At 38.6% G+C, this 22,925-nt stretch overlaps 2 non-coding genes across 2 annotated transcripts; one reads left to right on the forward strand and one right to left on the reverse strand.

Annotated features, from left to right (window-relative positions):
* Positions 1-1,367: 1,367 nt before the first annotated feature.
* TRNAW-CCA (transfer RNA tryptophan (anticodon CCA)) lies at positions 1,368-1,439 on the reverse strand. Its single transcript has one exon. It is a non-coding gene; the product is annotated as a tRNA-Trp (tRNA).
* A 20,459-nt stretch (positions 1,440-21,898) lies between these two features.
* On the forward strand, positions 21,899-21,970 carry TRNAY-GUA (transfer RNA tyrosine (anticodon GUA)). The gene has a single exon. It is a non-coding gene; the product is annotated as a tRNA-Tyr (tRNA).
* Positions 21,971-22,925: the final 955 nt, after the last annotated feature.

The raw sequence follows: 22,925 nt of genomic DNA on the forward strand, positions 1-22,925 counted from the left end.
CTGCAAGTTTTGTAATACTTAATTTTTTTGTGTATTTGTTTCCAAGAAAAGAAACTTGAAACTGATTGATACAGTCATACATTCATCAGAAGTTCCTGGCCACCAGATACATTAAAGTTTTATAAAATCATGGTATCCTTGTTTGACTTAACTATAGCTAATAATATTGCTCTTTTCATATTTTTACACAAACCTTGGGAAATTTAGATAAGCTACATTTATATATACTGCATTACTCCAATAAGACATGAATATGAATGTGAAATATTAACATATATATACTATTATTATACACTATTACACAATATAATATAATATTATATAATATACACTATTATCTGTGCAACAAAGTAATGAAATCAAATCAAAACTCTGTTGCTTAAAGGTACATTATATCCTGGTTTCTGCAAATTAGGAATATAGGTGTGACTTAATTTAGTACATCCGAATCAGAGTACCTCATAATATTGTAGTTAAGGGTCAGTCAGAGATAGAGTAGCATCTGAAGGTTTAGCTGCAGGAGTTAACTGAATTCAATTTGAAGATCATTTACATCATTATTAAATGCTGTTCAGAATGTTGGACTGATGGCCTCAGTTTATCACTATTGGCCAGGGGGCTCTCTATTTCCTGTGACACAAGAATTTTGACAAGCCAGCTCACAACTTCTGAGCTGTCTTATCTAAAAGGAGAGGAGCAAGCTCTCCAGATAAATCATCCTTTTGTCATCTCATACTGGAAGAAATGTCTCATTTGTTTTCTGTTGTTGTTTATTTGTGTGTGTAATTAGTCATAAGGAATTTAATTAAGGTCACACCTGAATGGTCTAGTGGTTTTTCCTATTTTCTTCAATTTAAGTCTGAATTTGGCAATAAGGAGTTCATGATCTAAGCTACAGTCAGCTCCCAGTCTTGCTTTTGCTGACTGTATAGAGCTTCTCTATCTTTGGCTGCAAATAATATAATCAGTCTGATTTCTGTATTGACCATCTGGCAATGTCTATGTTTAGAGTCTTCACTTGTGTTGTTGGAAGAGGGTATTCGCTATGACCAGTGCATTTTCTTGGCAAAACTCCTTTGCCTTGCTTCATTCTGTATTCCAAAGCCAAATTTGCCTGTTACTCTAGATATTTCTTGACTTCCTACTTTTGCATTCCAGTCCCCTATAATGAAAAGGACATCTTTTTTGGGTGTTAGTTCTAGAAGGTCTTGTAGGTCTTTATAAGTAAGTAAGTAAGTAAGTGAAGTCGCTCAGTCATGTCCGACTCTTTGCGATCTCGTGGACTGTAGCCTACCAGGCATCTCCGTCCATGGGATTCTCCAGGCAAGAATACTAGAGTGGGTTACCATTTCCTTCTCCAGGGTATTTTCCCAACCCAGGGATCGAACCCGGGTCTCCTGCATTGGAGGCAGACACTTTAACCTCTGAGCCACCAGGGATCAATTTTTGCTTCTTCAGCATTACTGCTCAGGACACAGACTAGGATTATTGTGATATTGAAAGATTTGCCTTGGAAATGAACAGATGTTCCCTTACGACTGAGCACACACACACACACAAATAAGCAACAAAACCCAAAGAACAATGGATGGAAGTTCGTGACATTGTACAGGAGGCAGGGATCAAGACCATCCCCAAGAAATAGAAATGGAAAAAGGAAAATGGTTGTCTTAGGAGGCCTTACAAGAAGAGAAGAGAAAAGGTGAAGAGAAGCAAAAGGCAAAGGAGAAAAGGAAAGATATACCCATTTGAATGCAGAGTTCCAAAGAAGAGCAAGGAGAGATAAGAAAGCTTTTCTCAGTGATCAATGCAAAGAAATAGAGGAAAACAATAGAATGGGAAAGACCTCTTCAAGAAAATTAAAGATACCAAAGGAAGATTTCATGCAAAGATGGGCTCGATAAAGGACAGAAAGCATATGGACCTATCAGAAGCAGAAGATATTAAGAAGAGGTGGCAAGAATACACAGAAGAAGTATACAAAAAAGATCTTTATGACCCAGATAATCACGATGGTATGACCACTCACCTAGAGAATGACATCCTGGAATACAAAGTCAAGTGGGCCTTAGGAAGCATCACTACAAACAAAGCTAGTGGGGGTAATGGAATTCCAGTTGAGCTATTTCAAATGCTAAAGGATGATGCTGTGAAAGTGCTGCACTCAGTATGGCAGCAGATTTGGAAAACCCAGCAGTGGCCACAGGACTGGAAAAGGTCAGCTTTCATTCCAATCCGAAAGAAAGGCAATGCCAAAGAATGCTCCAACTACCACACAACTGCACTCATCTCACATGCTAGCAAAGTAATGCTCAAAATTCTCCAAGCCAGGTTTCAATAAAACATGAATCATAAAGTTCCAGATGTTCAAGCCAGATTTAGAAAAGGCAGAGGAACCAGAGATCAAATTGCCAACATCTGTTGGATCACTGAAAAAGCAAGAGATCTCCAGAAAGGCATAAACTTCTGCATTATTGACTAACCCAATGTAAGACGAGTGCAGAAAAAGAGAGCGAGCCAGGCAGTCAGGCAAGAAAAGGAAATTTACTAGAGGGAAAAGAGAGGGTGACTGGCTTTTAAGGAGAACCATCATTCTCCCTTTCTGATGGAGTACTTCTTATACCCCAGGAATGAAAAATTCCCTGAAGGAATGGTCACATAGCTGGAGGTCTGGAATCTGGTGGTCTCACAGCTTTGACAAGATAAACGCCAGTGAGATAACAGGAAGCCATTTGGGAAATTTAGTCAGTCTCACAGATCACTGTGTTTATTCCTTTTTTGTGAGATCTACGTAAGGAGCCATCTTATCAATGAGACCCCATGTGGGCCCTATCAGCAAAAGGCTTTGACTGTATGGATCACAACAAACTGTAGAAAATTCTTAAAGAGATGGGGATACCAGACCACCTGACCTGCCTCTTGAGAAATATGTATGCAGGTCAGGAAGCAACAGTTAAAACTGGACATGGAACAGACTGGTTCCAAATAGGAAAAGGAGTACATCAAGGCTGTATATTGTCACTCTGCTTATTTAACTTATATGCAGAGTACATCATAAGAAATGCTGGGCTGAATGAAGCACAGGATGGAATCAAGATTGCTGGGAGAAATACCAAAACTTCAGATATGCAGATGACACCACCTTGATGGCAGAAAGCAAGGAAGAACTAAAGAGCCTCTTGATGTTAAGTGAAAGAGTAGAGTGAAAAAGTTGGCTTAAAACTCCACATTCAGAAAACTAAGATCATGGCATCTGGCCCCATCACTTCATGGGAAATAGATGGGGAAACAGTGGAAATGGTGAGAGACTTTATTTTTTTTGGTTCCAAAATCACTGCAGATGGTGATTGCAGCCATGAAATTAAAAGACGCTTACTCCTTGGAAGAAAAGCTATGACCAAACTAGACAGCATATTAAAAGCAGAGACATTACTTTGCCAACAAACGTCCGCCTAGTCAAAGCTTTGATTTTTCCTGTGGTCATGTATGGATGTGAGAGTTGGACTATAAAGAAAGCTGAGCAATGAAGAATTGATGCTTTTGAACAGTGGTGTTTTGAGAAGACTCTTGAGAGTCGCTTGGACTGCAAGGAGATACAACCAGTTCATTCTAAAGGAAATCAATCCTGAATATTGATTGGGAGGACTGATGCTGAAGCTGAAACTCCAATACTTTGGCCACCTGATGCGAAGAACTGACTCATCTGAAAAGACCCTGATTCTGGGAAAGTTTGATGGCGGAAGGAGAAGGGGACGACAGAGGATGAGATGGTTGGATGGCATCACCTACTCAATGGACATGAGTTTGAATAAATTCCAGGAGTTGGTGGTGGACAGGGAGGTCTGGCGTGCTGCAGTCCATGGTGTCTCAAATAGTTGGACACAACTGAGCGATTGAACTGAACTGAATTGTGCTCGGTTGTGTCCAACTGTGACACCATGGCCTGTAGGCTTCCAGGCTCTTCTATCCATGGAGTTTTCCGGGCAAGATAACTGGAGGGTGTTGCTACTTCCTATTCCAGGGAACTTTCCTTACTTTTGTTGTAGTCTAAATTGAGTTGGACACGACTGAGCGACTGAACTGAACTGAACTGAAATCAGAGGAAACTCACATTTCTTGCTTGATTATGTCAATGTCTCTACTTAAAATAAAATGACATTATTATACTTAAATTAATTGAGATCCTTGAGACAGATTAAAGTCCTATTATCACCTAAGCTCTATAGGCACACCAGCCTTCTTTTAGTAACTTGAGAATAAAAGCTTCTTTCTTATTTTATGATATTTCCATGAGTGTCTCTTCTGCTCAAAGATAATCTCTGCCTCCATCTTCAGCTGTCTGGACACTTTCTGCCTTTCAAACAACAGATAAAATATCATCTCCTTAGAGAGACTTTCTCCATTGCCCCAACTAGACTAGTTAACATGTCATTATATATTTCATTATCATTTTAATTTTCTATATGGTTCTTCCTAACAGGAGATCTTTTCCCCTCTACTTTTATCTTTGATTATTTGATGCCTGATATAATAGGATACATACTCAGTGTGTGATGCCTAATATAATAGGATACATACTCAGTGTGTGCTAAATTGCTTCAGTTGTGTCTGACTCTTTGTGACCCCATGGACTGTAGCCTGCCAGACTCCTCTGTCCATGGGATTCTCCAGGCAAGTATACTGAAATAGGGTGCCTGCCCTTCACCAGGTGATCTTACTTACCCAGGGATTGAAACAATGCCTCTTACATCTCCTGCATTGGCAGGTGGGTTCTTTACCACTAGCATCACCTGGGAAGCCCCAATAGAGACTCTCTAAAATAGCAGGGAATGATATGTTTAACAAAAACTTTTCTGAAAACCAATAAATGTTATCATCACATTAAAGGCAGATAATTATTAATAAAGCATGAGACGCATTCACAGAATGCTAAGAGAAAAAAAGTGTGAATCTAACTGGAGAGAAAAGGACAGATTAAGCTGTATATAGACAAATAAGTGTTTTCTTTTTTTTCTTCTTAATCAAAGAAAGAAGTTCCTTCCCCTTCCCCTCCCTTCCCTTCCCTTCTGTTCTGTTCTTTTCCCTCCCTTCCCTTCCCTTTCTTCTCCTTGCCAATTTCTGCTCTTGATGGATCTTCCATCCATAAAGGATGGATCCACAATAACAGCAGGAAGAGGCTTCAGTGGTCTTCAGCAGCATCAGAACTGTGAGACTACTGTTTCCTACTTGACAGTAGAGCTGTTTTAATGGAATGAGTACAAAAGGCAGAGTATCCAGAATAAATGAAAGCCTTGTGTTTGACCTAAGGTAACTCTTCTTCCATTCTTTCATCATCTCCTTTCTCTTTTGGCTCCACCAATAAACATCATCTTCCAACATTCATCTAACCAATTTTCTACAGTAAACATGGATAAAGCCTTTAGTTAACTGTCTTCAGATGGAAATTAAGAAAACAAGCATTGAAAGCAATGGCCACTGATAGAGTATAATAAAATATTTCTGAAACATCAATATTGGAACCTTGAAAAGGCGTTCTATTCTATGCTTGAATATACTGCCTAGACTAAGGCTTGAATATGCTACCAAATTCAAGGAGGGTATATCTGTTCCAAGGATTGACATCAAAAGATTTGGTCTGCCTAATAGATAATCAATCTACATCTGATTTTCAACACATTATTCATTCAAAAATAATTATTGATTTATTACTATTCACAAATAAATTAATATAAATATTTCATCAATGACAAGATTAACATATTTCTTGTTCTTTTGAATCTTAAGTTTAACGAGTAAAATTATTCATATGTGCGAATGAGAGATACTAAGTTCACTGTTCCTCTACTGTCATGACAAAAAAATTCTTAGAGATATTTGTTTAAGAATTTGAAGTTAACAAAAAAAGAATCTGAAGTTGACTAAAACATTCAATGTTTAAGAATTTGAAGTTGATAAAACATCCCATGTTTATGGAAGAATCCTAATAATGGTATACCAGTATCTTCATCATTCACCAGGGCTGAACTTGTAGGCTATTATCTTAAATTGCTCTCCAGGATTTATTATGCTTTAATTAAAAAAAAACTCAAGAATATTTAAACTGATCAAATCACTTGACAAATAAGAAATTAAGTTTTGCTTCTTATAAGCCAAAATTATTTATAATAGCATGTTAATTTCTTGCATAAAAACAATAGCTACTGAAAAAGGACTAAAAGAGTAGCTACTCAAAAAGTAGATACTCAAAAGAGGACTTTAGTGAACAATTTGACAATGCAGGAGACTGGAGGTGCACTGTACATGAAAATAAAAAGTGCCTCATATCAGCAACATGTGTAGCTGATATCCTGATCAGAACTTTGGCATATTCAGAACTTCATCAGTTTCAGAAATGAATTAGTTGCCACTACATGCCAGGCCTGGTTCATAATATTTACTCACACATACTCAATGATGACAGGAATCAGCAAAAAGATTATTGGAGCCTCACTGTAAAAAGGAAATGCAAGTCTCTTCTTCAAAAGTTTTCAAGAATTCCAAGATAGCAACCACAAGCAAAATCATTTTCCTAATGAAAGATTATATTTCCTACAATACCTTATGCCTAAAAACCACAAGATAGTAAAGTAATACCTAGATTTTTACTGAAGCAATCCCATTAAGTAACACAAAATGTATCATTTTGGCTAATCCTTTTAAAAGATGCAATGTATTTACGACATTGTCCTTTCAATAAAGCTTAGTGTAAACATGTGGGGAAAAAAATAAGAATTTCAAGATAGCAATAGCAAAGCATTAAAGTATGGATCCTGCTGAAGAAATATTAGGAAATTGTCCAAAATAACAAGTCTACTAAGTAGAAGTGTAGAGAGTTTTAACTCAAGTAATTTCAGACTGAAACTTGTTTATATTTTTTATGCTATAATCCTGCTCTCTCCACCATATGAAAGAAGATATAAGTAAAAATGAGATTACTTCTCCGATACATAACTATCAGAAAAGTTATTAATCTAGATAAACATTTGAGTCACTTATGTTTTTACATGGAGAAGGCAATGGCACCCCACTCCAGTACTCTTGCCTGGAAAATCCCATGGACGGAGGAGCCTGGTAGGCTGCAGTCCACGGGGTCGCCAAGAGTCAGACACGATTGAGTGACTTCACTTTCACTTTTCACTTTCATACACTGGAGAAGGAAATGGCAGCCCACTCCAGTGTTCTTGCTTGGAGAATCCCAGGGACAGGGGAGCCTGGTGGGCTGCCATCTATGGGGTCACACAGAGTCGGACACGACTGAAGTGATTTAGCAGTAGCAGTATGTTTTTACAAACAAATATTTAATATATGATTAAAAACTTCTCCAATCAGTTTCAGCACACTTTAAAATTTGTTACACACATACACACATATATATGTAATTGCTAAATATATACACACATATACATATTATACAAATATATACATACTAATATATATATAGGGGGCTTACTTGCAGGCTCCGTGGGAAAAAATTTCCCTGCAGTGCAGGAGACGTGTGCTTGATCCCTAAGTAGGGAAGATCTCCTGGGGAAGGAAATGTCAACCCACTCCAGTATCTTTGCCTGGGAAATCCTAAGGACAGAGGAGCCTGGTGGCCTACAGTTCGTGGGGTTACAATGAGATGATGTGATTTAGTGATTAAAACAACAACATATATATATATATGTTATACTTTAGTCTCTTCCAAACCACAGAACTTCAGGTTAATACACTCTGACTCAAGTTTAGCAAACGATGTCTCTTTGAAGTCTAGATGAGAAATGATAATGAAACTGACATTGTATTTTCAGTAGAAATAATATAATCTCTTACCTTAAACAACTTTTATTAAGCTAGTTGTTCATAGAAATCTAATGATTTTATATTCAGTTCAATTCAGTTCAGTCACTCAATTGTGTCCAACTCTTTGCGACCCCATGAATCGCAGCACGCCAGGCCTCCCTGTCCATCACCATCTCCCGGAGTTCACTCAGACTCACGTCCATCAAGTCGGTGATGCCATCCAGCCATCTCATCCTCGGTCGTCCCCTTCTCCTCTTGCCCCCAATCCCTCCCAGCATCATAGTCTTTTCCAATGAGTCAACTCTTCGCATGAGGTAGCCAAAGTACTAAAATTTCAGCTTTAGCATCATTCCTTCCAAAGAACACCCAGGGCTGATCTCCTTTAGAATGGACTGGTTGGGTCTCCTTGCAGTCTGAGGGACTCTCAAGAGTCTTCTCCAATACCACAGTTCAATAGCATCAATTCTTTGGTGCTCAGCCTTCTTCACAGTCCAACTCTCACATCCATACATGACCACTGGAAAAACATTAGAAAAATATATAAAAGCCTTTTTATATTTAATAAATTTCACTGCATTATACAGAATAGTAAGTTCTTTTGTTTCTATAAAAGATTAATTTGCCTTTTATTCTTTTAGAACTTAAATGTTTGTGCAGTAATTTGTTATATGTATATAAAAATCTCACAGTTTTAAATAGATCAGCATGGTATGATTTAATTAATTGTTGAGCTTGATAACATTTTGGGTATAGAAAATACTCTTGTTCTAATAAATTTTACTTTCTACTTGATTAGTATATATATTTCTGTTATTTCTCATATGAACCTCCTATTATCATGTTAGTATCATCATGAATACCAGTTAACTGGAACTAGCTTCTGATAAGAAAATATAGTTTTTGTTACATTTCCTATAGAACAATAGAGATAGAAAGACAATAGCGACAGAGAGCTAGAGCTAGAGACATGAGGTTGGGGTGAGAGAGAGAAGTTGTATGAAAATACATCAATACTTATTTTATCTGCCTGCAGCACAAGAGATAAAGAAGATACGGGTTTGATCTCTGGATTGGAAAGATCCCCTGGAGGAGGAAATGGCAACCCACTCCAGCATTTGTGCCTAAAAAATTCTCATGGAGAGAGGAGCCTGGAGGGCTGTCAACAGGCCCAATGAAGAATTTGATGATAAAGTGAATTTTCATACATTATGGTACACTGGCATGTAACTTTCTGGTTTAGCCAGAGATTTACTTTATAAAGAAATTAGGAAATGATTGGTCTAAACATTTGATGCAAGAAATAACTTATTTAAAAATTTGTTAGCATTACAAACATTCTCAGGTAAGTAGATATTTGTTCATTTTATTGACAAAAAGCTCATTTGTTCAAAGCTCCTTAAAAAGAATTGCTTCAATTTCATTGTATCATATTCAATATGTGAAAGCTGTATTATTAGCCTTTTTTCCCCAGAAACATTCCATTTTATTGTAAAAGCAGGATGATTAAAGAATATAAATGTTTAATTATAGTAGCTTTCTAAAACTTTATTTAATGTACTCAGTTCACTCAGTGAGTTCAGTCGCTCAGTTGTGTCTGACTCTTTGAGACCCCATGGACTGCAGCACGCCAGGCTTCCCTGTTCATCGCCAACTCCCGGAGCTTACTCAAACTCAGGCCCATCGAGTCAGTGATGTCATCCAACCATCTCATCCTCTGTCGTCCCCTTCTCCTCCTGCCTTCAATCTTTCCGAGCATCAGGGTCTTTTCCCAGGAGTCAGTTCTTGGCATCAGGTGGCCAAAGTATTGGAGTTTCAGCATCAGTACTTCCAATCAATATTCAGGACTGATTTCCTTTAGGATGGCCTGGTTGGATCTCCTTGCAGTCCAAGGGACTCTCAAGAGTCTTTTCCAAACAGCACAGTTCAAAAGCATCAATTCTTCATTGCTCAGCTTTCTTTATACTCCAACACTCACGTCCATACATGCTGCTGCTGCTGTTGCTAAGTCGCTTCAGTAGTGTCCGACTCTGTGCGACCCCATAGATGGCAGCTCACCAGGCTCCGCCATCCCTGGGATTCTCCAGGCAAGAACACTGGAGAGGGTTGCCATTGCCTTCTCCCACATCCATACATGACAACTGGAAAAACCTTAGCTTTGACTAGATGGACTTTTGTCAGCAAAGTAATGTCTCTGCTTTTTAATATGCTGTCTAGGTTCGTCATAGCTTTTGTTTCAAAGAGCAACTGTCTTTTAATTTCATGGGTGGAGTCACCATCTGCAGTGATTTTGGAGCCCAGAAAAATAAAGTCTGTCCCTGTTTCCACTGTTTCCCCATCTATTTGCCATGAAATGATGGGACCAGATGCCATGATCTTAGTTTTCTGAATGCTGGGTTTTAAGCCAACATTTTCACTCTCCTCTTTCACCTTCACCAAGAGACTCTAGTTCTTTGCTTTCTGCCATAACGGTGGTGTCATCTGCATATCTGAGGTTATTGATATTTCTCTCAGAAATCTTGATTCCAATTTGTGCTTCATCCAGCCCAGTATTTCTCATGATATACTCTGCATATAAGTTAAATAAGCAGGGTGACAATACATAGCCTTTCTCTATTTGGAACAAATCTTTTTTCCATGTCCAGTTCTAACTGTTTCATTCTGACCTGCATACAGATCTCTCAAGAGGCAGGTCAGGTGGTCTGGTATTTCCATCTCTTTCAGAATTTTCCACAGCTTGTTTTGATGCATACAGTCAAAGGTTTTGGCATAGTCAATAGAGCAGAAGTTTATGCCTTTCTGGAACTCTCTCACTTTTTCAATGATCCAACGGATATTTGATCTCTGGTTCCTCTGCCTTTTCTAAATCCAGCTTGAACATCTGGAAGTTCATGGTTCATGTTTTGTTGAAGCCTGGCTTGGAGAATTCTGAGCATTACTTTGCTACCATGTGAGATGAGTGCAATTGTCTGGAAGTTTGAACATTCTTTGGCATTGCCTTCTTTGGGATTGGAGTGAAGATTGCACTTTTCCAGTCCTGTGTCCACTGCTGAGTTTTCCATATTTGTAGGCATACTGAGTGCAGCACTTTCACAGCATCATCCTTTAGCATTTGAAATAGCTCAACTGGAATTCCATCACTCCCACTAGCTTTGGTGTAGTGATGCTTCCTAAGGCCCACTTGACTTCACATTAAAGGGTGTCCGGCTCTAGGTGGGTGATCACATCATCCTGTTTATCTGGATTGTGAAGATCTTTTTTGTGTACTTCTACTGTGTATTCTTGCCACCTCTTCTTAATATCTTCTGTTTCTGTTAGGTCCATACCATTTATGTCCTTTTTGTGCCCATCTTTTCATGGAATATTCCTTTGGTATCTCTAATTTTTTTTTTAAGAGATCTCTGGTCTTTTCCACTCTATTGTTTTCCTCTATTTCTTTGCATTGATCACTAAGAAACACTTTCTTATCTCTCCTTGCTATTCTCTGGAACTCTGCATTCAAATGGGTACACCTTTCCTTTTCTCCTTTGCCTTTTGCCTCTCTTCTTTTCACAGCTATTTGTGAGGCCTCCTCAGACAACCATTTTGCCTTTTTGTATGTCTTTTTTTGGGGGTGATCTTGATTCCTGCCTACTGTACAATGTCACAAACCTCTATCTATAGTTCTTCAGGCACTCTATCAGATCTAATCCCTAGAGTCTATTTGTCACTTCCACTGTATAAGGGATTTGATTTAGGTCATAATGAATGGTCTAGAGGTTTTCCCTAGACCATTTACATTTAAATTCTCTTCAATTTAAATCTGAATTTGGCAATAAGGAGTTCATTTTCTGAGCCACAGTCAGCTCCCAGTTTGTTTTTGCTGACTGTATAGATCTTCTCCATCTTTGGCTGCAAAGAATATAATCAGTCTGATTTCAGTATTGACCATTTGGTGATATCCATGTAAATTATTTTATTTTTTTAAATCAAAACTTGATTTTATTCAAATATGTGAAATGGTACACACTTACCTAAAATTTGTTTGGGAAATTATTTTCTGACAAATGGTAAGTGAAAGGTTGGCAGCAAGTTGCCATACAAGTTTGACAGACCCACACAAACGGCTTTTTGTTGAAAGTTTTAGAGAGTTAAAAATGTTTCTTTTGCTGTCTCGCATACAGGGTTATCATTACCATCTTTCTAAATTCCATATATATGCGTTAGTATACTGTATTGCTGTTTTTCTTTCTGGCTTACTTCACTCTGTATAATCGGCTCCAGTTTCATCCACCTCATTAGAACTGATTCAAATGTATTCTTTTTTTAATGGCTGAGTAATACTCCACTGTGTATATGTACCACAGCTTTCTTATCCATTCATCTGCTGATGGACATCTAGGTTGCTTCCATGTCCTGGCTATTATAAACAGTGCTGCAATGAACATTGGGGTACACATGTCTCTTTCAATTCTGGTTTCCTTGGTGTGTATACCCAGCAGTGGGATTGCTGGACTCTGTGGGAGAGGGAGAGGGCAGGATGATTTGGGAGAATGGCACCGAAACATGTACAATACCATATAAGAAAAGAATCGCCAGTTATTTATTAATAAATTTTTGGAACTCAAATGTATCTTGCAGTGTGAGATATTATATTCCAAACAAAAATTATGGATTTAAGGTTTTAGTTAATTTTTACTTTAATATTTGCTTTTTATCTTTCTGAAAAAATAAACATTTAGAAAGTTAATTTTAAACACTATGTTTGTGTCTGTATCACAGTTTCAGAAACAGTTACTTAATTTTATCCTTAACTTTGAATAGGCTGAGAATATCCTAAATCCTCAAACCCTCACTTGTTTCTTTTTTATTTATTTGGCAGTTCTTCCCTCAATTTATCTCCTCCCTGTGACTTTTTATTACATGTATCAAGAAGAAATCAGGTCACATCAATAACACTGTGCTTGGAACTCACTTGAGTTAAATATCCAATGTAGTTATTTGTAAGTTATTCTTTCTACATAAGTGAATGAGACAATTCTTTAACTCTTCAGCCACTAACAAGTAGATATGTAACTTTCCTCCAATTTCTAATAACATGACTGTCACTTCCTTTTAAGCATCAACAAGTCATTAATAATCATATTTCTGCTACTATTAATCATTTGCTCAGGGAAATATATACTTTTCATTATGTTCCTTAAAGTTAGCTCTTCCACTCTTTTCTCACTGACCACTTCCAAAGACACTCCCACATTTTAGGTGTTTGTCAAGGCAGAGCCCCAGTTCCAGGTACCAAAATCTGTGTTAATTTTCTACAGATGGGCAACAAATTCCCAGAAACTTAGCAACTTTCAACAACACTAATTATCTTACAATATTGAGGACATAAGTCTGCTGAAGTTGGCTGGGCTCTCTGCTTATCAAGTCACAGAAGGCTAAAGTCCAATTATCAGCTGAGCTGGACTCCTACCTGGATGCTCTTTGGAAGAATCCTCTTCGGAAGAATCCTCTTTTGAGATCACTACGGTTGGTAGAATAACCCAGTGCCTTGCGGTAAGCCTGAAATAGCAATTCCTTTGTTGGCTGTCAATTGAGATGTGCTCTCTACACCTGGGTTGAATCCCTGGATTGGGAAGATCCCTTGCAGAAGGGAAAGGCTGCTGCTGCTGCTAAGTTGCTTCAGTCATGTCCAGCTCTGTGTGACCCCATAGACAGCAACCCACCAGGCTCCCTGGTTCCTGGGATTCACCAGCCTCCCTGGTCCCTGGGATTCTCCAGGCAAGAACACTGGAGTGGGTTGCCATTTCCTTCTCCAACGTATGAAAGTAAAAAGTGAAAGTGAAGTTGCTCAGTCGTGTCCAGCCCTCAGCGACCCCATGGACTACAGCCTTCTAGGCTCCTCTGTCCATGGGATTTTCCAGGCAAGAGTACTGGAGTGGGGTACCACTGCCTTCTCCAAGGGAAAAGCTAACCACTCCAGTAATCTGGCTTGGCGAGTCCCATGGACAGTATAGTTGAGCACGCAATAAGGTGAACATGACTGAGTGACTTTCACTTCGCTTCACTTCACTCTACATCTATAAACTGCCGGCCTTGGTTCTTGTCAGATACCTCTATTTCCAAACCAGCAAGGGTGCAGTGAATCCTTTTTACAGTACTAACCTCTCTAACTTCTGTGCCAGCCAGAGAAAACTATTTGTTTCTAAGGTAATTATCTAATTAATCACATAATTAAATTAGACTCACTGAGATAATTTACATTTTGCATATAATACAAATAAGCACACAAGTAATATAGTAAGACAAAGGTCATGAGAGTCATCTTAAAATTCTACCTGTCCCATCTACTAATTTTTAATTCAATGATTTATCGTGTGGCCAGTTCTTAGAAAAGCTGAGAGTCAACTATATTGAAGTTAAAAATTTAGAACACTTGATTTTCATGATGGATATCTGATTAGATGACTACAAGATTAACTTCATTATCAACTGACTTACACTCAGGAGTCTCCAATTTCTTCATTGTTTTCCTTGCCTCCCCAACTATTATAGACAGACACTTCTCTATCACTACTAGCCAGTCCTCTCGCAATAATACAAAAAATAGTCTTTTAAGTTAGATTATAGACTACAGCAAGTATTTGTCTACATAAAATATGTGTCTACACAGAAACCTGCACAAAAATGTTTATGGGAGTTTTTATTCATAATTGCTAAAACTTGGAAAGCACATAACATCCTTCAGTAGGTGAATGAATAAATAAACAGTGGTACATCCAAAGAGCAGAATATTATTCCATGTCAGAAATAAGTGTGTTATTGAGTCACAAGAGACACAGAGTAAACTTAAATGCAACTTAAGTGTGTAAAGTCAGTAAAGTGAAAAAAAGTCAATGTGAAAATGCTGCATATTGTATGATACCAATTACAGGACATTCTGGAAAAGATAAACTGTGAAGACAGAAAAATATTTAGTGGTTGCTGGAGGTGGAGTAAAATGAAGAGAGGGAAGCACAGAGAATTTTCAGGACAATAAAAAACTGTCCTTGATATTATTGTTATGATATTATGTGTAATGATGGATATTTATTATGTATTTGTTCAAAACAAAGAATGAAGAATGCCAAAACTGAATCAGAACGTAACCTATGGACTTTGGGTGATTATGATGTATCAGTGTAAGCTCATCAGTTTTAACAAACATATCACTCTAGGGATGTCAATAATGGGGAAGGCAATGCATATGTGGGAACACGGGGTTATGCGAAATCGCTGTACCTTCCATCCTCAGATTTGCTCTGAACCTAAAACAATCCTGAAAAAATTGTCTTAAAAAAGGGTCACATTCATGACCTGCCTCTGCCTGGTCCTCATATCAAGTTAATTTATAAACTAACTGATACCATGTTGATGTGTGATAAACTCCCACAAACAGAACTGTAGAATATAAAGAAAACATTTGTTTTCTTATGTGTGTTCCAGCAGTAGTATGTAACAATGTAGGATATCAGAGTGAGTACAAACCACATCCTCTCCAGAACTCCTAAATTTCTCACAAACTGGTCAAATACTATCCAATTCAAAATCCTCTATGCAGGTCATCGATGATAGCATGTGAAAAATCTGTTGTCTTATTAGACCGCATGAATTCTAAATCTTTCTATTTGTTTTGTAACATTGCACCACTCATTATCTAAGTGAGGCTTATTTGTAATATTAAGAGTTAATAGCAGAATTACTATCAAAATATGCAATATAGTTTAGCAATCTTCTCTCTCCTTCATAACTCATTTCAAACAATTGTGATTGATTTACAACTAAAAAAACTGAGAACCCTGGCAGAGAATAAAATAATTATGCCCTGATTGATACTTGCTTTGAATTGTTTCTGTTACTTATATTTTGATTGATGATTATGGTTAATTAATGGTATAACATTGGTGGTTTTCAGTGATTAAACTGGAATGAAATCTTGCCTACAATGAAACACTGTAATATTTGCAGATTATCTGTTGTTACCTTAAAAAATTATAAAATATATTTTCACTTCTGCTCTTAAAGAAAAGCCTTAGAATTACCATCTAATTCACACACACACACACACACACACACACACACACACACGAATGAGATTTATACATATATATATCTTCATAATATTAAATTTTAAAAGATGAAATAACATTTTCAGGAAAAGCATAATATGTATTTTGTTATAGCCTGAATTAGAGTGGATTAAGAGACAAAGAAGTTGATTATCACTGTTTTCTGCAGAGGATATGATAAAATGAAACACACTTCATATTATTACCACAAAGAGCTTTAGTCTGTTAAAAAATAAAAATGCTCAACTTCTCAGGATTAATTTGAAATGAAACAATTTTCAAAATATCACATGGAAGTGCTAGAAATTTTGAAAGTAGTGGAAATTCATAGGGTCTAGTTACCTATGAGATTGAGCAATGCATATTCCTCAGCTTCCAAAGAAGAATAATATAGATTTATACCAGTCAGAACTCAAAGTCTGTAGTGCTATTAGCCTAGAAGAATAAACACAATATACTCTGCTGTTGCTATATGAACAAGGTCTTCTTTCATGTGTTTTTTTTTAAACAAAAATTCAACTATAATTGCTAATACAAGAACAACTGTAATCTTCAAAGTGAAAGAGAATTACTAGACATAGGTATTCATTTGAATTTCTTTTCAATTTGGATTTTATAAGTGTTGCAACTTAAAGCCTTGAGACTTCTCAATTATAGTCAAGAGACCGAGCCACTTTGGGCAGTTAGAAGATAATTTTATTACATTAAAAGGAAATGTCAAAGTCAGAATACTTATTAGGCAAGTCATTCACCAAAACTGCTCTGTAGAAACCATATTAGCTTTCTCACTAGGATAACAGCATAACTCTAATGCTCTTTATTGGAATTTCTTTCATCAAAAGATAAAATTATGCCACTAAATGTGAAACAATATTTGTAAAACATACAACTGAAAAAAGACTGATGTCCAAAATATACATGAAGATTGTGTATAAATCAAGAAAGTCAGACAACCTAACTGAAAAATGGGCAAGAGATTTGAAGAGATACTTCAGTTCAGTCACTCAGTCATGTCCGACTCTTTGCAACCCCATGAATCACAGCACTCCAGGCCTCCCTGTCCACCACCATCTCCCAGAGTTCACTCAGACTCATGTCCATCGAGTCCGTGATGCCATCCAGCCATCTCATCCCCTGTCGTCCCCTTCTCCTCCTGCCCCAAATCCCTCCCAGCATCAAAGTCTTTTCCAATGAGTCAACTCTTCTCATGAGGTGGCCAAAGTACTGGAGTTTCAGCTTTAGCATCATTCCTTCCAAAGAAATCCCAGGGTTGATCTCCTTCAGAATGGACTGGTTGGATCTCCTTGCAGTCCAAGGGACTCTCAAGAGTCTTCTCCAACACCAGTTCAAAAGCATCGATTCTTCGGCACTCAGCCTTCTTCACAGGCCAACTCTCACATCCATACATGACCACAGGAAAAACCATAGCCTTGACTAGATGGACCTTAGTCGGCAAAGTAATGTCTCTGCTTTTGAATATGCTATCTAGGTTGGTTAAAACTTTTCTTCCAAGGAGTAAGCGTCTTTTAATTTCATGGCTGTAATCACCATCTACAGTGATTTTGGAGCCCCAAAAAATAAAGTCTGACACTGTTTCCACTGTTTCCCATCTATTTCCCATGAAGTGATGGGACCGGATGCCATGATCTTCGTTTTCTGAATGTGGAGCTTTAAGCCATCTTTTTCGCTCTCCTCTTTCACTTTCATCAAGTCATCAAGAGGCTTTTTAGCTCCTCTTCACTTTCTGCCATAAGAGTGGTGTCATGTTCATATCTGAGGTTATTGATATTTCTCCTGGCAATCTTGATTCCAGCTGTGTTTCTTCCAGTCCAGCGTTTCTCATGATGTACTCTGCATATAAGTTCAGTAAGCAGGGTGACAATATACAGTCTTGACGTACTCCTTTTCCTATTTGGAACCAGTCTGTTGTTCCATGTCCAGTTCTAACTGTTGCTTCCTGACCTGCATACAGATTTCTCAAGAGGCAGGTCAGGTGGTCTGATATTCCCATCTCTTTCAGAATTTTCCACAGTTTATTGTGATCCACACAGTCAAAGGCTTTGGCATAGTCAATAAAGCAGAAATAGATATTTTCCTGGGACTCTCTTGCTTTTTCGATGATCCAGCAGATGTTGGCAATTTGATCTTTGGTTCCTCTGCCTTTTCTAAAACCAGCTTGAACATCAGGAAGTTCATGTATTGCTGAGGGCTGGCTTGGAGAATTTTGAGCATTACTTTACTAGCATGTGAGATGAGTGTAATTGTGTGGTAGTTGGAGCATTCTTTTGCATTGCCTTTCTGCGGGACTGGAATGAAAACTGAACTTTTCCAGTCCGGTGGCCACTGCTGGGTTTTCCAAATTTGCTGGCATATTGAGTGCAGCACTTTCACAGCATCATCTTTCAGGATTTGAAACAGCTCAACTGGAATACCATCACCTCTACTAGCTTTGTTTGTAGTGATGCTTTCTAAGGCCCACTTGACTTCACATTCCAAGATATCTGGCTCTAGATTAGTGATCACATCATCATGATTATCTGGGTCATGAAGATCTCTTTTGTACAGTTCTTCTGTGTATTCTTGCCACCTCTTCTTAATATGTTCTGCTTCTGTTAGGTCCATACCATTTCTGTCCTTTATCGAGCGCATCTTTCCATGAAATGTTCCCTTGGTATCTCTAATTTTCTTGAAGAGATCTTTAGTCTTTCCCATTCTGTTCTTTTCCTCTATTTCTTTGCATTGATCGCTGAAGAAGGCTTTCTTATCTCTTCTTCCTATTCTTTGGAACTCTGCATTCAGATGCTTATATCTCTCCTTTTCTCTTTGCTTTTCACCTCTCTTCTTTTCACAGCTATTTGTAAGGCCTCCCCAGACAGCCATTTTGCTTTTATGCATTTCTTTTCCATGGGGATGGTCTTGATCCCTGTCTCCTGTAGAATGTCATGAACTTCATTCCATAGTTCATCAGGCACTCTATCTATCAGATCTAGGCCCTTAAATCTATTTCTCACTTCCACTGTATAATCATAAGGGATTTGATTTAGTTCGCACCTGAATGGTCTAGCAGTTTTCCCTGTTTTCTTCAATTTGAGTCTGAATTTGGCAATAAGGAGTTCATGATCTGAGCCATAGTCAGCTCCCGGTCTTGTTTTTGCTGAACGTATAGAGCTTCTCCATCTTGGGCTTTAAAGAATATAATCAATCTGATTTTGGTGTTGACCATCTGGTGATGTCCATGTATTGAGTCTTCTCTTGTGTTGTTGGAAGAGTGTGTTTGCTATGACCAGTGCATTTTCTTGGCAAAACTCTATTAGTCTTTGCCCTGCTTCATTCCGTATTCCAAGGCCAAATTTGCCTGTTACTCCAGGTGTTTCTTGACTTCCTACTTTTGCATTCCAGTCCCCTATAATGAAAAGGACATCTTTTTTGGGTATTCCAAGGCCAAATTTGCCTGTTACTCCAGGTGTTTCTTGACTTCCTACTTTTGCATTCCAGTCCCCTATAATGAAAAGGACATCTTTTTGGGGTATTAGTTCTAAAAGGTCTTGTAGATCTTCATAAAACCGTTCAACTTCAGCTTCTTCAGCGTTACTGGCTGGGGCATAGACTTGGATAACTGTGATATTAAATGGTTTGCCTTGGAGATGAACAGAGATCATTCTGTCGTTTTTGAGATTGCATCCAAGTACTGCATTTCGACTCTTTTGTTGACCATGATGGCTACTTCACTTCATCTGAGGGATTCCTGCCCACAGTAGTAGATATAATGGTCATCTGAGTTAAATTCACCCATTCCAGTCCATTTTCGTTTGCTGATTCCTAGAATGTCTATGTTTACTCTTGTCATCTCCTCTTTGACCACTTCCAATTTGCCTTGATTCATGGACCTGACATTCCAGGTTCCTATGCAATATTGCTCTTTACAGCATCAGATCTTGCTTCTATCACCAGTCACATCCACAACTGGGTATTGTTTTTGCTTTGGCTCCATCCCTTCATTCTTTCTGGAGTTATTTCTCCACTGATCTCCAGTAGCATATTGGGCACCTACTGACCTGGGGAGTTCCCCTTTCGGTATCCTATCATTTTGCCTTTTCATACTGTTCATGGGGTACTAAAGGCAAGAATACTGAAGTGGCTTGCCATTCCCTTCTCCAATGGACCACATTCTGTCAGACCTCTCCATCGTGACCCACCCGTCTTGAGTTGCCCTGCAGGCATGGCTTGGTTTCATTGAGTTAGACAAGGCTGTGGTCCTAGTGTGATTAGATTGACTAGTTTTCTGTGAGTATGGTTTCAGTGTGTCTGCCCTCTGATGCCCTCTTGCAACACCTACCATCTTACTTGGGTTTCTCTTACCTTGGGCGTGGGGTATCTCTTCACGGCTACTCCAGCAAAGCACAGCAGCAGCTCCTAACCTTGGATGAGGGGTATCTCCTCACCGCCACTGTTCCTGACCTTCAATGTGGGATAGCTCCTCTAGGCCCTCCTGTGCCTGCTCAGCCACTGCTCCTCGGGTTTGCTCCTCCTGGCTGCTGGCCCTGGCCTCGGGCATGGGTGGCTCCTCCCTGGTGCTGCCCCTGACTTCGGGCTTGGGGTGGCTCCTCTGGGTCACCGCCCCTGGCCTCGGGTGCGAGGTGGCTTCTCCTGGCCGCCCCTGACCTTGGACGCAGGGTGGCTCCTCCCGGCCATTGCTGTGTTGTCACAGCCTGGAACTCTAGGCCGCTGTCCCTGACTTCGAACATGGGGTAGCTCTCGGCTGTGCTTAGCGCACTGGCCCACCGCAGCTGCCTGCGCCTAGTGCACCGGCCTGCCACCAAGGAATATGAAAAAAAGTGTTCAAGTACTGTAAGAATCATGTGAATTCATAGTCTGAAACAATGCACGTTGATACATACTCACTTGAATAGTTATGAGAAAAAGACTGGCAAACTAAGTATTGATAAAGATATGGATCTATAGGAATTACTGTATACTGTTGCTGCTGCTAAGTCGCTTCAGTTGTGCCCTACTCTGTGCGACCCCTTGGACTGCAGCCTACCAGGCTCCTCCATCCATGGGATTTTCCAGGCAAGAGTACTGGAGTGGTTTGCCGTTGCCTTCTCTGTGTATACTGTTGATGGGAGTGAAAATCTGCCAGCTGGTAAAATTCTTAAAAATATTCTGGATAAGCTGAATATATGGATACATCCAATAGAAATGTTTGTAAGTGTTCATCAAGATATATGAATTATAATTTGTATTATATTATTAATAGTTACTAGAAATGGAGAAAAAGTCCAGTGAGCATCAACAGTAGAATGGATAATTTGTTTGTTATAGAATGTTACACACCAGAGAAAATCACTTCAGAGAAAATCACTTGGCTACAGATGTAAACAACATAAATAATGAACTAAGATAATGCTTAACCAATGAAGGAAAATTTGAAAGAATATATACTATATTATTTCTTTATATAAGGTTATATACCAAGTAAGTTATTTTGTGTTTTAAGAGGCTATTACATAGAACTTGCTCTGCTCCCTGCATGACAGGCCAAGAACTCTGAGAGACAAAAGTATTGAGGCAAGAAATACAACCTTATTCAGAAAGGTGGCTGACTGAGAAGATGGCAGACTAATGTCTCAAAATAACCATGCTGTGGGGTCTGGATGCCTGGTTCTTTTACAGAACACAGATGGGGAGAGGAGGTTAAAAAAAAAGAAAAAAGAAAAGAAAAAGCCCATTAACTTGTAAATATCTCCTAGAATGGCAAGACTTGGGGAGGGGATGTGTTAATTTTTTCCTTTGTGTAACCATCCACAGTTGGATAGGGTCCTAAACAAAGGCACTTTGGTTTAATATTTAGGCAGAGGGGCAGGGTTGCCTGAGGCAGGCTATTATTTATAAAAAGTATCCTTTTAGTGATCTAAAACAACAGGAAGCAAAGGTTAAAGTAACAGATCCAACATGGAGTCAGAATTGGCTCTTCCCTGAAACAATAGTGGGTTTCCCTGATGGCTCAGTGGTTAAAGCATCTGCCTGTAATGCAGGAGACCTGGGTTCAATCCCTGGATTGGGAAGATCTTAATAGTTGAAAATACTGGTTTTCCAGTAAAGGCTGGAGATTCATCTTCAAGTTATTTGACCTTGGTCAGGTTGCTTCACCATTAGGTGCCTCCTGCCTTTATTGGCAAATAAGTCACTGTACTAACACTAATTTTATATGGTTCCTGTATGCTAAATGCAATAATGCAAATAAAGTGCATCTCAATATTAAGATTCATGTTACACTGAAAATACTCAATAAACACAATTACATTTATTTAAATAACAATGTATCATCATAAAAAATAAGAAAAGCCATAAATAGAAATATCAATGGAAATCTATTTAACTCAAAATTGCACTATGCTATATATAATGTTTCTACTTTCTTGAGTAGCTCAAATATTTTAGATTTCACTTTTAAAGATTCCACTGTATTCATTTCCTTTTTGAGTAAAACACACTGAATTGCAGCTGAAACCTGAGTGAATCAGCATTCAGTACTAGACATGGTTGCAAACAGCTAACTCAAGGATAAGATTTTGGTATTGGCTTTTTGACCAGCTTTAGGTTTAAAGGCAATGAGGATAAGGCTAACACCAGAGAATGGAACTGTAATACTCTAAGGAACTTAGTGTCAAAACTGTCACTTAAACAATCAACTGTGATTGCCTGGAATAAAATGCCTACTGAAGGCACAGATATGGAAGAATATTTGTGCTGGGTATGCAAAGGACAGCAGTGTGTATGTGTGTGTGCATTTGTGTGTGTGTGTGTGCACACACGCTCATGCTCAGTTGTTTCTGACTCTTTCCATCTCCATGGACTGTATCCTGCCAGGCTCATCGGTCCATGGGATTTTCCAGGCATGAATACTGGACCAGATTGCCAATTTCTTCTCCAGGGGATCTTCCCAATGCAGGGATCAAACCTGCATCTCTTGATCTCCTGCATTGGCAGGTGGGTTTTTTACCATTAGCACCACCTGGG

The sequence above is a fragment of the Ovis aries genome, chromosome 10, assembly GCF_016772045.2.
Source record: "Ovis aries strain OAR_USU_Benz2616 breed Rambouillet chromosome 10, ARS-UI_Ramb_v3.0, whole genome shotgun sequence".
Lineage (NCBI taxonomy): Eukaryota > Metazoa > Chordata > Mammalia > Artiodactyla > Bovidae > Ovis > Ovis aries.